This window comes from Myotis davidii, unplaced genomic scaffold, assembly GCF_000327345.1.
Source record: "Myotis davidii unplaced genomic scaffold, ASM32734v1 scaffold46, whole genome shotgun sequence".
Taxonomy (NCBI): Eukaryota; Metazoa; Chordata; class Mammalia; order Chiroptera; family Vespertilionidae; genus Myotis; species Myotis davidii.
Genome location: NW_006383006.1, coordinates 9,405,322 through 9,412,884, shown reverse-complemented (window position 1 = coordinate 9,412,884; position 7,563 = coordinate 9,405,322).

The following is a 7,563-nucleotide window of genomic DNA, read 5'->3' as shown; positions in this document are numbered from 1 at the left end:
ATTCTTAGGCAGATTATGAAGGCTGTAAGATAGACATTCAAGATTTAGTGAATAACACAAATATTACAGTTGAAGCCAATAGATCCTCAACTAGATCCAAAGTTTACTTATTTTTTTGTAGATCCAAGTTTAACTGTTGATCAACTTTCTCTTGGATTGCATGATTCAATAAACTCCTCCTTTTACATAATTGAATTAGACTTTATTTTCTGTCACTTATAAAACAAACAAAACCAGAGGCCATATAGGAAAAATTAAGATTAAATAATCAAGTGAAAAGATATTACGTATCAGACCATAAGGCCAATCATCAATAATCAGAAAAAAAGTTGCTGAAAACTTCCAGAATTAGTAAGGATTGGACAAGAAGCAGATAAATTATATTTGTCTGTGATTGAAAATGGCAGTAGGGCCTTTTGAGGTATAAATTCAGGGGCTTCTTGCTCTACCCTTCCTTTCTTCAAATGACTTTTTCCCTCCTAGAACTGACCTTACAAGCATTTATTCAGAGGGCATTTTGCCTAGCTATTAGTTCAGTTTTTGGTTTAAGGTAGCATTTGCTGTGTTCGTTATACTTCTCAACCTTAGCGTAACTCCTAGTAGAGAATTTTAGAAGGTTGGCAAAGAGGAAGGAGAATAGACATGGTGATAATCAACATTTTGGCATTTTTAAATAACACCATAACATTGGTTTTACTGTTTTTATTTTCTCTCTTAAAATAAGTATTTTGTGACTGTTAACATAGGTACAAGTTGCAAAGCATGAAACACAAAGACATTAGAGAAAGAAACACTTTCATTGAGTTATTAAGATTATTTTAACTCACCCTTTAAAAAATTGAAAAGTAAAAATGTTTTTAAATTTTTATTTTAATGTCTTTAATTGAGATTTCTCTGGAATTTGGCAATGAAAATATAGGCTTGGAAGTCTCACTTCAAATGGGCCTTTAAAAACTATTTTCTGCCCTAGCTGGTTGTCTCAGTGGAACTAAAGCAGTTTGTGGGTTCAACTATAAAGCAGTGAACTAAAGCAGTGAACTAAAGCAGTTTCTGGGTTCAACTATAATCCCCAGTGGCAGGAGGCAACCAATTGATGTGTCTCTCTCACATCAACATTTCTCACTCTCTTTGCCCCTCCCTCTCCCTCCCACTCTCTCTAAAGAAAAAAAAATCAATGGAAAAAATATCCTTGAGTGAAGATTAACAGGAAAAAAGAAACTATTTTCACATAAAATGGTCACCAAATTCTTGAATTTTTGTACTGCATTAAGGTATGTATTACCCCATCATTTCGCTTTACTATAGCTTCTCTAAGAACACACAGAATACACAGCGGAGACAATATATTAGAGTGTAAAGATCACTGTGTTCTACTTTTGACCTGGCAGGGATTAGACTTGTGACCTTGGACAAATTATTTAACCTTTCTGAGTCTTCGCATCCTCTTGTAAACAATGAAGAATCTGATACCTCCTTCAAAAGATTATTTTAGAGATTATTTGAGTTGCCCTGGCCAGTGTTACTCAGTGGTTGGAGTGTTGGCCCAATCCTTGAAGGGTCATGGGTTCCATTCCAGGTCAAGGGCATGTAATGGTTGAAGGAAGCAACCAATCGATGTGTCCCTCTCACATCTATATCTCTCTCTTTGTTCCTCCCTCCCTTCTACTCTATTTAAAAATCAATGGAAAAATATCCTCAGGTGAGGATTAACAAATATATATATATATATGATTATTTGAGTTACAAGTCTAAAGTTTTAGCATAGGACTACACTTAGTACAATGCACTGGTCCTCTTCCCTTTTCCAAAACACATATAGATATCTTTGGAGTATGACATAGATACAAGAAAGTCCGCATAAAATTCTGTTTTATTACTCTTTAGATACAAAATTAATACATTTGTTAAAATGTTAAGATATCTAATCATACAACAACTATGAAGGAAAGGAGAGATTTGGGAAATATAAAAAGACAGTTTTTAAAAATAATCTAGCCATCAGGAGAACTATAGGCACTCTGTGAATGCCATACGCCACTCATATCTATGACTTTTTAAATTATAACACTAATAGTTAAATACTTATACTGTGTCAAGTACTATGCAATATGCTTAACTTATATTAGAAATCAATGCTGTGCTGCAGTAAAAAAGAAGGAATTCTTACCATTTGTAACAGCATGAATGGAGCTGGAGAGCATTGTGCTAAGCAAAATAAGCCAGTCAGAGAAAGATAAATATCACATGATCTCACTCATTTGTGGAATATAATGAACAACATAAGTTGATGAACAAAAACAGATCCAGAGACAGAGAAGCATCGATCAGACCATCAAACCTCAGAGGGAAGGTAGGGGAGGGTCGGGGTAAGGCGGAGAGATCAACCAAAGGACTGTATGCATGCATATAAGCCTAACCAATAGACACAGACAACAGCGGGGGTGAGGGCATGAGTGGGGTTGAGGGGGGAATGGGGAGATAAGGACACATACGTAATACCTTAATCAATAAAGAAAAAAATAAACCAATGCTGCGAAGAAGGTACTATTCCTATTCACATATACAAATGAAGAAACTGAGGCTCAGAAATGGTAATTTCCCAATATCACATGACCAGTAAGTTTCAGAGCCTAGATTCAGTTCCAGACAGTCTGCCTTCAGAGTCCCCTGCTCTTAACATTTATGCTGCTTCCCACGAACAGCCAACCCTGGATTTCTCCAAGTGCGATCCCACATTTGCTCCTCCTTGTTTAACATCACAAGCCATGTGCACAGTGTACAATAAGTCTGTAGATCCTTTCCTAAGAAGAGGCTTTAGGGGATATCAGCAGGCAATATGAGATCCCTGGGGGCCTGAGAGGATTAAAAGCAGGTACAAAATAAGGATAAAAAAGGCAGAAAATGCAGGATCATCTTTACACTGCATCATGACATTTTGAAGTGGAAGGCACTATTGAGGCCCAGAGAGGTTAAAAACATCACCCTAAGTCACACTGCTCATGTTGAGTCAGAAATAACATCTGCGGATCTGGTATATTCCACGTGGAGGTCTTCAAGTAGACAGATTCAAGCAGGTTAGAGAAGAATATGAATCCTGACAGCAGTAGAATAACCAGCTTTCTAAGAATGAAGACCTTTCCAGTATATTAATGGACTCTGTCTAATTCAATGATAGAAGAAAAATACTTAACAAATTCCAAATAACTTTCAGGATAGAGGAAAGCCAGATGAAGGAAGGCATAGGCAGATTTCAACCACAAGAAATGCGATTTAATCACTGTTTCAGAACTGTTAGTTTGGAACCTGAGTGAAGGAAAGGCTGGTCTAGGTGCATTTTAACAAGACTCTGAGACTCTCCTTGTGGTGAGCTGGGGAACTGGTGAGGATTTACAACGGACACTGATTAACTGAGCATAGTAACAGGGTACTAGGCCTACTGAATAACCGATATTAGGGATCTGAATAAGATCAGTGGGTTGTATCAATGTCAAGATCCTGGAAATGATATTACACTAGAATTTTGCAAGACACTCCCAATTGGGGAACTGGGAAAGGGTACACAAGCTAGCTCTGCATCATATTTTTAAATTTTTATTTATTTATTTTAGAGAAAGAAAGGGAGAGAGAAAGAGAGAGATCAGTTTTTTGTTCCACACTTTTATGCTTTCATTGGCTCATTCTTGTATGTGCCCTGACCAGGTATTAAAGCTGCAAAATTGGCATATTGGGACTATGTTCTAATCAACTGAGCTATCTGGCCAGGGCCTTTCTGCATGATTTCTTATAATTATATACTAATTTATAATTATTTTCGAATAATATGTTCAATTAAAAATATAAGTTCCTGAATGAAGTATAAGATGCCAGTACTTAGCACAGTGATAAGCAGTAATGAAATCAATGAATAAATTATTGACATTGTCAGTTCATTTTGTGTTATACTTTAAGGTCATTCTATAAAAATGTTATTTCTCATCTACCCATTAACATTACTCATGAGCTCTTGGAATAGCAAATTGGTCTTATTTTCAACATCCACTGTGCACAGATTTCTTTTTCTAAATTGTAATTTTAAACACTCTTCCTATATTTAAAAGCACCAATGATTCAGCATTGTCTACAGAATAAAATTAAATAACTTTTTTTTAAAATATATTTTATAATTTTAAACACTCTTCCTATATTTAAAAGCACCAATGATTCAGCATTGTCTACAGAATAAAATTAAATAACTTTAACCAGGCATTTAGAGTCCCCATCTTTCTAGGACCCTGTCCCAATATCCTTATGAGATTTCTACTCGAAACAAGTCAATCAACTTCCTGTTGCCAGTGTGTGCCTAAAGCTTTCTATTCGGATACACCTGGACTCACTTGGCCCTTATCTGCTAAGTGATATCAGGGAAATCCCTTTTCTCCCAGTCTGAATCTATTCATGTGGAAAGCTGATATTATCACAATTACTTCCAGAGCTTTGTAAGGAATAAAATAATTTATTAAAAATTCCTAACAATGCCTGGAACATAATATGATTTGGGGAAGCAGTCATTTTCTTACTACCTTTCACCTTTTAACCAACCTAATCAGTTCCCTTTGTGCCCACTGTGGACATTCTGTCACAATCCTATCTAATAAAAGAGTAATATGCAAATTGACCATCACTCGAACACACAAGATGGCCACCCCATGTGGACACAAGATGGCCTCCACAAGATGGCCTGCAGGGGAGGGAAGTTGGGGGCAACCAGGCCTGCAGGGGAGGGCAGTTGGGGGTGACCAGGCCTGCAGGGGAGGGCGGTTAGGGGCAACTAGGCCAGCAGGGGAGAAGTTAGGTGTCAATCAGGCTGGCAGGGGAGTGGTTAGGGGGTGATCAGGCTGGCAGGCAGGCGAGTGATTGGGAGCCAACAGTCCTGGATTGTGAGAGGGATGTCCGATTGCCCTGTGGGATCGGCCTAAACTGGCAGTCGGACATCCCCCGAGGGGTCCCAGATTGGAGAGGGTGCAGGCTGGGCTGAGGGACCCGCCCCCTCCATGCATGAATTTCATGCACCAGGCCTCTAGTGTATTATATAAACACCCATCCCTAATAACTTCTCTAAATCAATTTTATCTTTGATAATCATTTTATAGAATAAACCGTGTTACTAGAGAAAGGAATGATATTTTTTAAAGCATTCCAGCAGCATCTTCTTCTGCAGTAAAACTTTGTACAGCTCAAATGCACACCCACACAACGTCAATCCATAAAGTAAAAAAAGCCAGCACCCCATTGGATTAAGATCTGATGAGAACAGGAACCAGAGATTGGTGTGTTTTCTCAGGCAGGTTGTGGTTGCTGAATGAATAGCATTGAACAAACATTGAGGCCACTACCCAGCTTTCTAATATTATCATGCGGGCTGCCTTAGGGCTATTTTAAGAGATAATAAGGAAATATGACCTGCATAAATTCAAAGAGCAGTTCAGACATAAGTGGTGCCTGAATGAATGAAGGAACTGAGATCTCCTAATGTAGAAGCTATAAATCTCTGTAAGTAAAATAACATTCAATTGTCCTAATAAAACAGGACTGAAGGACAGACAGTCCTCCCCTCCGTTCCCCTTTCCAGGCCATCACACTCACATACCTTCTCCTCTCCTGGGTGAAATGGAAGAAGGATGTTACTGTTGTGATCACTTTCTCAACCTAGACATCCTGCTACTTTTCCGGGGGGTGGGAGTCAAGAGAAGAGTAGGAGAGGCATGGAGAAACAAAGACTCCTTCAGAGAGATATATGCTTTTTTTTTTCTTTTAAGCGATTTATGATGTCCTGTAACCCAGAGGCAGAGAGGAGGACTGTGCTTCTGGAGGGGCATTTTGCAGGAATAAGGCTTTGACCAGGGCGGACAGGCCTGGGTTCTGCCCTGGCTCCGGCATTTACTAACTCCCTGGCCCCAGGTGTTTTACTCGTCCTCTCTGGGTTTCACGTTCTTCACTCATAAAGCCAGGAAGTTGGACCAGGTCACCTCAAGGCCTTCCAAACATACCATTATCTGCCTTCAATTCTGGCCTCTGGATTTTGCCCATATTACCTAAAGGGTCGGTTCTATTTCATGTGAGAAAAAAAAATAAGGAATTCCTCCTGATCTTCGTTACAGATTTATTCATTGGTAATCGAACTGAAGATAGGAAAAATAAGACTAAGGAGAGATAACATAAAAAAAGATGGAATATGTGAGTGCAGAAAAAAAAAGACACAAAATCAAAAGTGTTAGACATTAGGAATGCCCTCTCAGAGTTGGAGGGCTCCTCTGACCGCTGTATAAAACTAACAGAGATGCCCTGCTTGCTGGTTTGGAGGAGAACACAGGTTTTCTTCCTGAATCATTAGACTGTGACTGGGATGAGAAATAGCCCTGAGTCTGGGGAGCTGCGGGAAGCAAAGTTAAACAGTGATCAAAGAAGAACAAGGTGATTTTTCCCGTCCTGTGATGTCCGGGAAGCAGTGGACTCTATAGATCGCTCATTTACTTGCTCACATTTTGAGAGAGCATTTTCTCCATCAAGGCATTTGGAAAAAGAAGATAAGTCATGATGCTTGATTCCTTTATGATCTTCAGTGCAGCGCTTGCTTGGAAGTAACAAACTCCCCGTCTTTTCAAAGAACTTAATTTTGTTGTCAGGTTTTTCTTCAAAACATCCTGGCAAGAACTGCTGGGGAAAAGATTATCCAAAGGAACAGTGGATGGCAGTATTGGTTTGCAGCTCTGCAGCAGAAAGCAATGAAAAGTACTATTTTTTAAAAGAGAAAAGTAGCAAATCTTCAATTTTCTGAGAGAGCATCACATGGGCATGGGTCTAAAACCATGAAGAAAAAATGTGTTTGCAGCTTTAAAACCTGGTAAAGCAACTATGCCAGATGATTTGAGAGTATTGCATTATGAAATGTGAAGAGGGAAAATGATGACCCGGGAAGAAAGCAACGCCCTTACATAATTGTCTTCACAGTAACTAAATGGCAGTTAACACACGGAACTAGCCAGTGAGTAACTATGACCACGAAACACAAGAGGCGCTTTCAAATGCAATAGCAGTCCCATGTCCTTCGTGGGGTAAAAGAGAGGCCAAGATGGGAACGGGTATAGGGTGAAGTACAAACATGCATCTTGGTATGACTTTCAATGTTAGTGGTGAAAATACATGTTTTTGTACTTAAATAGCATCTGTACCAGAGGAATGCAGATATTATTTTTGCCTAATTCTCCTTTTTGAGTTCCTCACGTCTGCCTTTGCACACTGCTTTGAACATTGATTTGCTCACACATGTATTCATCAAGCCATCAAGCAGCTCCAGCTCAATCTCTTCCAAATCTTCTAGCTCCTGCCCCCATTAAAATACCTCATGGCGCCGAAACCGGTTTGGCTCAGTGGATAGAGCGTCGGCCTGCGGACTGAAAGGTCCCAGGTTCGATTCTGGTCAAGGGCATGTACCTGGGTTGCGGGCACATCCCCGGTGGGAGATGTGCAGGAGGCAGCTGATCGATGTTTCTCTCTCATTGATGTTTCTAGCTCTCTATCTCTCTC